This window comes from Schistocerca americana, chromosome 1 (assembly GCF_021461395.2).
Source record: "Schistocerca americana isolate TAMUIC-IGC-003095 chromosome 1, iqSchAmer2.1, whole genome shotgun sequence".
NCBI classification, from domain to species: Eukaryota; Metazoa; Arthropoda; class Insecta; order Orthoptera; family Acrididae; genus Schistocerca; species Schistocerca americana.
Window position 1 is genome coordinate 170,514,399 of NC_060119.1, and position 9,986 is coordinate 170,524,384.

Genomic DNA, 9,986 nt, shown 5'->3' on the forward strand with positions numbered 1-9,986 from the left:
TATCGCGAAATTGCTGCTCGCGTTGGTCGAGATCCAATGACTGTTAGCAGAATATGGAATCGGTTGGTTCAGGAGGGTAATACGGAACACCGTGCTGGATCCCAACGGCCTCGTATCACTAGCAGTCGAGATGACAGGCATCTTATCCGCATGGCTGTAACGGATCGTGCAGCCACGTCTCGATCCCTGATTCAACAGACGGGGACGTTTGGAAGACAACAACCATCAACACGAACAGTTCGACGACGTTTGCAGCAGCGTGGACTATCAGCTCGGAGCCCATGGCTGCGGTTACCGTTGACGCTGCATCACAGACAGGAGCGCCTGCGATGGTGTACTCAACGACGAACCTGTGTGCACGAATGGCAAAACGTCGTTTTTTTTCGGATGAATGCAGGTTCTGTTTACAGGATCATCATGATAGTCGCATCCGTGTTTGGCGACATCGCAGTGAACGCACATTGGAAGCGTGTATTCGTCATCGCCATACTGGCGTATCACCCGGCATGATGGTATGGGGTGCCATTGGTTACACGTCTCGGTCACCTCTTGATCGCATTGACGGCACTTTGAACAGTGGACGTTACATTTCATATGTGTTACGACCCGTGGCTCCACCCTTCATTCGATCCCTGCGAAACCCTACATTTCAGCAAGTTAATGCACCACCGCATGTTGCAGGTCCTGTACGGGCCTTTCTGGATACAGAAAATGTTCGACTGCTGCCCTGGCCAGCACATTCTACAGATCTCTCACCAATTGGAAACGTCTGGTCAATGGTGGCCGAGCAACTGGCTCGTCACAATACGCCAGTCAGTACTCTCGATGAACTGTGGTATCATGTTGAAGTTGCATGGGCAGCTGTACCTGTACACGCCATCCAAGCTCTGTTTGACTCTATGCCCAGGCGTATCAAGGCCGTTATTACGGCCAGAGGTGGTTGTTCTGGGTTACTGATTTATCAGGATCTATGCACCCAAATTGCGTGAAAATGTAATCACATGTCAGTTCTAGTTTAATATATTTGTGCAATTAATACCCGTTTATCATCTGCATTTCTTCTTGGTGTAGCAATTTTAATGGCCAGTAGTGTATGTAGATACTACCTGAAAGTGTGCTGCGAATACATTTAGGCCAAGAAGGACATCCGGCCACATTCTATTACCAATATTGTCAGATCCGAAAATTAACATGCCGACCTCTTGAAGATACTGGATAAAAGCATGGAAAACCAGAAAAAGGTACAGAATAGTAGACGTTTGTGGGGCATCTTTTCCTGACCCTAGGACCACTCTCCCTTTGTTACGATTTGATCTACACTCCTGGAAATGGAAAAAAGAACACATTGACACCGGTGTGTCAGACCCACCATACTTGCTCCGGACACTGCGAGAGGGCTGTACAAGCAATGATCACACGCACAGCACAGCGGACACACCAGGAACCGCGGTGTTGGCCGTCGAATGGCGCTAGCTGCGCAGCATTTGTGCACCGCCGCCGTCAGTGTCAGCCAGTTTGCCGTGGCATACGGAGCTCCATCGCAGTCTTTAACACTGGTAGCATGCCGCGACAGCGTGGACGTGAACCGTATGTGCAGTTGACGGACTTTGAGCGAGGGCGTATAGTGGGCATGCGGGAGGCCGGGTGGACGTACCGCCGAATTGCTCAACACGTGGGGCGTGAGGTCTCCACAGTACATCGATGTTGTCGCCAGTGGTCGGCGGAAGGTGCACGTGCCCGTCGACCTGGGACCGGACCGCAGCGACGCACGGATGCGCGCCAAGACCGTAGGATCCTACGCAGTGCCGTAGGGGACTGCACCGCCACTTCCCAGCAAATTAGGGACACTGTTGCTCCTGGGGTATCGGCGAGGACCATTCGCAACCGTCTCCATGAAGCTGGGCTACGGTCCCGCACACCGTTAGGCCGTCTTCCGCTCACGCCCCAACATCGTGCAGCCCGCCTCCAGTGGTGTCGCGACAGGCGTGAATGGAGGGACGAATGGAGACGTGTCGTCTTCAGCGATGAGAGTCGCTTCTGCCTTGGTGCCAATGATGGTCGTATGCGTGTTTGGCGCCATGCAGGTGAGCGCCACAATCAGGACTGCATACGACCGAGGCACACAGGGCCAACACCCGGCATCATGGTGTGGGGAGCGATCTCCTACACTGGCCGTACACCACTGGTGATCGTCGAGGGGACACTGAATAGTGCACGGTACATCCAAACCGTCATCGAACCCATCGTTCTACCATTCCTAGACCGGCAAGGGAACTTGCTGTTCCAACAGGACAATGCACGTCCGTATGTATCCCGTGCCACCCAACGTGCTCTAGAAGGTGTAAGTCAACTGCCCTGGCCAGCAAGATCTCCGGATCTGTCCCCCATTGAGCATGTTTGGGACTGGATGAAGCGTCGTCTCACGCGGTCTGGACGTCCAGCACGAACGCTGGTCCAACTGAGGCGCCAGGTGGAAATGGCATGGCAAGCCGTTCCACAGGACTACATCCAGCATCTCTACGATCGTCTCCATGGGAGAATAGCAGCCTGCATTGCTGCGAAAGGTGGATATACACTGTACTAGTGCCGACATTGTGCATGCTCTGTTGCCTGTGTCTATGTGCCTGTGGTTCTGTCAGTGTGATCATGTGATGTATCTGACCCCAGGAATGTGTCAATAAAGTTTCCCCTTCCTGGGACAATGAATTCACGGTGTTCTTATTTCAATTTCCAGGAGTGTATATCTTCACGAATTATGTCACTGAAGTTATCTCCTAAGGCTCTTTCCAATACAGCTGTATACTATGTTAATCACATAAGTTGTTCACTCCCAGTCGAAATAAGGTTCAAATTGTTGAAATGGCTCTGAGCACTATGGGACTTAACTTCTGAGGTCATCAGGAATACTACGCAGAGGGTAATGAGCAAGCCTGTAATGAGCAGAGGGAAGGAAACAGATTTTCTGGCATCTTCTGCTTATTAGTCACATACTGGCTCCTGAGAAATTGCGAGTGACTGTAGAATAAGACACCCCAGAGTTGTTCGCATTTTCCGTGCAAACAATTCCCATCCGCATCATGTGTCGTTTCACCCGCAGATTAACCATCAGAATTGTAGAAGACACCTGGAATCCTGTCACTCGGTTCTGATGGGACATCGGCACGATACGTTCTTCTTGCCAAGAATTCTCTTTACCCACGAAGCTACAGTTACCAATTATGGAAAGCTTACCGTACGAACTACGAATTATGAGGCCTCCGAGAATCCTCACTGTCTCTAGGCAATGTGAGCGTCAGAGGTAATGGAGTGTGGACCTTTAGTGGGTGAGTATTATTAGAGGCTATGTGATTGGTCCTTACTTCACTGAAGAAATCTTAACATTTAAAAAATTCGCACAGTTTCTCAGTGAAGTCTTCCTGCTCTCCTACAGGAAGCACCACTTGAAATACACAGGTGTACGTGGTTCTTGACGATGGGTGCCGGCTCATTACTCACTCGTATCTAGGAAGCAGCTCTCCCAGCTCTCTCCCGGTCGCTGGATACGACGTGAAAGCGTCATGAGTTGGACTCCAAGTTCAACTGCCTTTCTTCTCTGTTCCCTCTGTCCAGAAGTCCTTTCACCAGCAACTGCAAACGGGTATTGCAGTAGACGGTGGGCATTTCGAACACCTGATGATATAAATGGGATTATGAGGAAGCATTATGATAAAATTTTTTGAGTTTTCCTTTTTGTTGCTGTTAGCAGTGTAATTTTGCAATATAAATGGGCATCTTGACATCAAACTCATGTTATTATTTAACAATACTTATACCTCAGTTCCCTGTTTTACAGATTGATGTTCACGTTGCTTTCAAGGCTCCGGCAGAAACAAGAGCAGAACTATTATCGTATTTAACTCGTGAATCATCATTAGATGCCGTGGTCTTTACTTTCCAGTTGGTGTGTCTGTCCAACCACCTGTAGCCAAATGTGATTAGTATTAGTTTTACATTAAACTTTTCTCCAGTAGTCCGTTTTTGTAAGAAGATTCCCATGGCGGTGTCAGGCTGGAGAGCTTTATCCGCCTGAGGTGACAGCTCCGTATAATAACATGAATTTCCGCATAAGTCAGCTATCATTATCACGCTGAAAACAGAAAAATCCAAAGTTCCAAATACTGTGATTTCTCCGAAACTACTAATCTGATTTGGAAGAGCGATCCATAGTTGAATTTGTCTTTTTTAGAACAATGATAACAGCTTCAGGAATTACTAAAATTCTATTTGGAGAAGAGAAGTAGGCGCCGATATCTCTGTAATTACTAAATCTATGAAAAGAGACAATACGTCACTTAGTGAGGGCATTTTAGCAACAAATTTGGGCCGAAACAAAGTTATGGTATCTTGTACAGTTCGGGATATATCTGTCGTGAACAGATTAGATGCGTCACCCTGTCCACTTCCTCACTCTCTCTTTTTTCTTCTATCATATTTAGATAGCTATAAATGTTAAAAATTATTTGTGTATGTCGTAAAATTCGCAACATTATCGCAAGAACATAGCTAAAACTGCACCTCGATGTACGAAGTGACGGGACTGATGCTGTCATAGAGTAAATACACATACACCAAAAATGAACGACCAATATATGTGAAGCATGAAACCTTCCCAATCGTATGAGGCGTCTCTAGTGTCTGTAGACGATCAGTGTGAGCATCGTTTGTGTAAGAGCTTTTAGTTTGTTTTGCCCAAAAAATGATAAATGTAATAATACAGCAACGAACGTTCGTGAAGTTTCACATGAAATTACTAAAAAACTACTACTGAAACATATCTGTTATTAAGAGAATTGTATGGCGAAGGCTGTTTTTAAGTACACGAGTTTTTGAGCGGTTCAAACGTTTCCAGTATTGCCCACAAGACGCTGAAGATGATTCACGCCTGTGACGCCCTTCCATATCAAGAACGAATGGAAATATCGATAGAGAAGGTAATCTGATGAGATCTGAGCGTCGATTGAGTATTCGATCAGTTGTGAAACTGTAGGGATTGACAAATAATGCGTAAGGAAACTTTACGTAACCAGTTTAATGCCAGAAAACTGTGTGCGAAACTGGCGCCGAAAATTCTCACGATCACACAAAAAGAAGCTCGTGTAAATGTTTGTACTGACACTTTTAATACCATTGAAAATCATCCTAATTTCTTCGAATGAGTGATAACATGTAGATCATCTTGGTTTTTCAGTTATGATGCATAAACTAAATTCCAATCCATGCAGTGGAAGGGACAAACTACACCGAGAGCGAAAAAAACTCGAATGAGCAAATCAAGTTTCAACGCGATGATTGTTGTTTTTTTCGATATTCATGGAAATGTGTATCTTCTCTGGGTTCATGAAGGTCAAACTATTAATCAACAATACTACTTTCAAGTTCTTGTTCAACTCTGTGAGAAAATAAGAAAAGAACGACCCGAATAGTGGAAGAAGAAGTCATGGGTTCTGCATCAAGACAACGCACCGGCTCGTACCGAATTTCCTGTTTTTCTAGCAAAATACAGCATCTAAATGTTAGACTATCCGCGTTATTCACTGACCTAGCGCCATGGGACTTTTATCTATTCCCCAAGGTCCAATCTACACGAATAAGAACGAGATTTTAGTTCGCTGAAGCAGTGAAAGGAAAAGCGGCTTGCGTCTTCGAGGCAATCACAGAGGAAGAATTGCAGCACTGTTTACATCAATGGAGAATTCGCGTGGAGCGTTGTAGGCTCTGAGCACTATGGGACTTAACTTCTGAGGTCATCAGTCCCCTAGAACTTAAAACTACTTAAACCTAACTAACCTAAGACATCACGCTCATCTATGACCGAGGCAGGATTCGAACCTGCGATCGTAGCGGTCGCACGGTTCCAGACTGTAGCGCCTAGAACCGCTCGGCCACCCCGGCCGGCCAGCGTTGTAGGGAGGGAATGTAGTGAAAGTGACAATAACTAAACACGCATTTTTTAAATAAAATATTTTACAGCAATAATCCCGTTATTTTATAGCCACATCTCGTATTCAGCCATTCTGAATAAATTTTAGGTAGCCCGTCTTAGCTGCCTAACATTCTATTCCCACATTTGCATGCACCAAAAATTCGTACGCCTTGAGATAAGGCCATTTGCAAGATTTCAGCTGAAATACGATAATTTCCTTAAAGAAGTGCATGTTTTTGTATAAACTCATTCCTACGGAATTCACAGTAAACTTTTGAGTTCGTTCACTTCAGTCTTGTTTTCTATCGCAGTACAGGATCTTATTCGGTTGTCGACGCAAAGTGTAAGATATGATAGAGAACTTCGTGCAGCTGTAATACGATATAAAGGAAGTTTTCAAAATCTCATTTGTCGCTGTTCGATACCAGGAAGCGCTCTCAATAGGAAGCAAGAGAAATACGTCGCTTTGACGGTAATCCGTACAGGAGAGGCTACTCGAAGATCTTTCCTTGTTGGTGAAACTTTTTCTCGGACAAAATAAAAACATAACCAAAAAATTCACGAGAACGAAAGTATCTGGTAGTATCTCCATCGAAATCAGGTAGATTCTGTAGCGTCGTCTGAAGTCTGAGGTGCCAGGATAAAGTTGTTACCTCAAGAGGGAAGCACAAGCTGAAGACAGTCATTGTCAGCGGCAGCAACGAATGAGAGACGTTTGCAAAGACATGCCTTCAAGAGGTTCCGTATGCCGCCTCTGCTGGCGGTCTGCTTACGTCAGAGAGTAGCGCCCCTCGGTCCCCTCTTTGTTGGCCGACTATGACAGCAGCATCATCATATCTCAGATCCGGCAGCTAGCTAGTATCGCCAGTCAGAACTGTGTTCCGAAGTTTATACGTTGTTAAACGTGCAATGATGTATGACTCTCATAGGGTACTATGCGATACAATAAATAGTCATTGTGTTCTGCCACAGTATAGTAAATGTAGTGAGTGGCTATAATTAAACTTTCCTTATTTAATGCGTTATAAGGTGAAAGCTATACTACCGGCCATTAAAATTGCTGATCCGCGAAGATGACGAGCTGCAGAAGCGAAATCTAGCCGATAGGAAGTAGATGCTGTGATACGCAAATGATTAGCTTTTCAGAGCATTCACACAAGGTTGGCGCCAGTGGCGACATCTACAACGTGCTGTCATGAGGAAAGTTTCCAACCGATTTCTCATACCCAAACAGCAGTTGACTGGCGTTGCGTGGTGAAACGTTGTTGTGATGCCTCGTGTAAGGAAGAGAAGTGTGTACCACCACGTTTCCGACATTGATAAAATGTTGGATTGAAGCCTGTGGTGATTGCTGTTTATCGTATCACGACATTGCTGCTCGCGTTGTTCTATATCCAATGACTGGTAGCTGAATATGGAATCGGTGGGTTCAGGAGGGTAATACGGATCCCAACGACCTCGTATCACTAGCAGTCGAGATGACAGCCATCTTATCTGCATGGCTGTAACGGATCGTGCAGCCACGTCTCGATACCTGAGTCAACAAATGGGGCCGTTTGCAGAAGCATGGTCTATCAGCTCGGAGACCGTGGCTGCGGTTACCTTTGACGCTGCATCACAGACACGAGCGCCTGCGATGGTGTACTCAACGACGAACCTGGGTGCACGAATGGCAAAACGTCATTTTTTCGGATGAATTCAGGTTCTGTTTACAGCATCGTGACGTTCGCATCCGTGTTTGGCGACATCGCGGTGTACGCACATTGGTAGCGTGTATTCGTCATCGCCATACTGGCGTATCACCCGGCGTGATGGTATGGGGTGCCATTGGTTACACGTCTCGGTCACCTCTTGTTCGCATTGACGGCACTTTGAACAGTGGACGTTACATTTCATATGTGTTGCAACCCGTGGCTCTACCCTTCATTAGATCCGTGCGAAACCCCACATTTCAGCAGGATAATGCACGACCGCATGTTGCAGGTCCTGTGCGGGCCTTTCTGGATACAGAAAATGTTCGACTGCTGCCCTGGCCAGCACAGTCTCCAGATCTCTCACCAATTGAAAACGTCTTGTCAAAGGTGACCGAGCAACTGGTTCGTCACAATACTCCAGTCACTACTGTTGATGAACTGTGGTATCGGGTTGAAGATGCATGGGCAGCTGTACCTGTACACGCCATCCAAGCTCTTTTTGACTCAATGCGCAGGCGCATCAAGGCCGTTATTACGGCCAGAGGTGGTTGTTCTGGGTACTGATTTCTCAGGATCTATGCACCCAAATTGCGTGAAAATGTAATCACATGTTAGTTCTAGTATAATATATTTGTCCAATGAATACCCATTTATCATCTGCATATCTTCGTGGTGTAGCAATTTTAATGGCCAGTAGTGTAATTATCGAAAGAGAACCAGACTTGGTAAAGTTATACATGTCCAGAGTATGGGAATCTTGATTTCCATACGCCACAGCGGCACCGTCCAGTTCCAACTATAGCCACCATGTGCCGTGATCAGTCATCGTGATTCATACTCTCACACACCTGATCAGTCGCAGTGCACTAGATGTCGTCTCAACAAGACATTGTACAAAAGGGGCAGGGCATTATTAGTGAAGCTCTATTATCAAACCAACAGTAATGCTGCAGCTGCTGCACTTCGAGAATATCGCCGGCTGAAAAGATTACGGAAGAGTCTTCTTTCTCCACTTGCCATGCCGAGCGTGATGAATGAGTTCGAACCAACTGGAGAACTGGGCATCGCTCAGGTAGTTGATGAGATCGCTATTGTCATGGCAGACAGCGCTGCGCGAATTCCCGAGTGTCAGGCAGGACGCGTGCAGTGTCACGACAGTTGAACATCCCGTGGTCCACTAACGGAAGGTGCTTCGAGCCATTCTCAAATGGTATCCGTATCGTACAGCAGCTTGTACCACAGGACGCACAACGACTTCGCTCTCCACTTTCTCGCAAGGATTGAAATTGATGAGGGCTGGCCCTGGACCATCCTATGGACAGACAAAGCTCATTTTCCTCTGACGGGTGAAATGAACCCACCTACAGTCACTATGCATGAAGTTCTTCTGTATGGTGAACGTGTCACCCTATGGTGTGGCTTGACGGCTACATTCATCATTGGCCCAATCTTTTTTGAACGGTTTGGCGTTCAAGGTCCAAAGACGTGCAGTGTGGCTGGCCAGGGTTACTGCGATATGCTGCGCCAGCATATCCTCAACAGTTTTCGTGGAAAATGAAAGCACATCACTCGTGAAGTTCACCTGCTTCTCTGAAACACATTTGGAAACGATCGAATTATCAGCTGATCGTTTCGTTGGCCAGGTTGGTCACCTGATCTCACTCCCTGTGATTTACGGTTGAGGGGCTACCTGAAGGACAGAGTTTCCCGCTACGGTCGCAGGTTCGAATCCTGCCTCGGGCATGGATGTTTGTGATGTCCTTAGGTTAGTTAGGTTTAAGTAGTTCTAAGTTCTAGGGGACTGATGACCTCATCAGTTGAGTCCCATAGTGCTCAGAGCCATTTGAACCATTTGACTCAGAGTTTACGAGGGGAAAGTTTCACAAAATGGTTCAAATGGCTCTGAGCACTATGGGACTTGAACATCTGAGGTCATCAGTCCCCCAGAACTTAGAACTACTTAAACCTAACTAACCTAAGGACTTCACACACATCCATGCCCGAGGCAGGATTGGAACCCGCGACCGTAGCGGTAGCGCTGTTCCAGACTGAAGCGCCGAGAACCGCTCAGCCACAGCGGCCGGCGAACATTCACACATGTGCTGGTCTGAAGCACAGCATATCAAGAGAGATGGCCAGCATACCCACGGACTTGCTTCCTTCTGCTGTGCAGAATGCAACCCTGAGCTCTCAGACTCTTCTGGACGCTGGTGGGGGGTCATACTGAACCCGTTTTGTAGCAGTGATGGTACCGGTATGTAATGGTATGATGTACCGTAGCAGCACAGTAAAAGTCTTTGCATGGAACTGATTCCGCATTATTTCTCTTC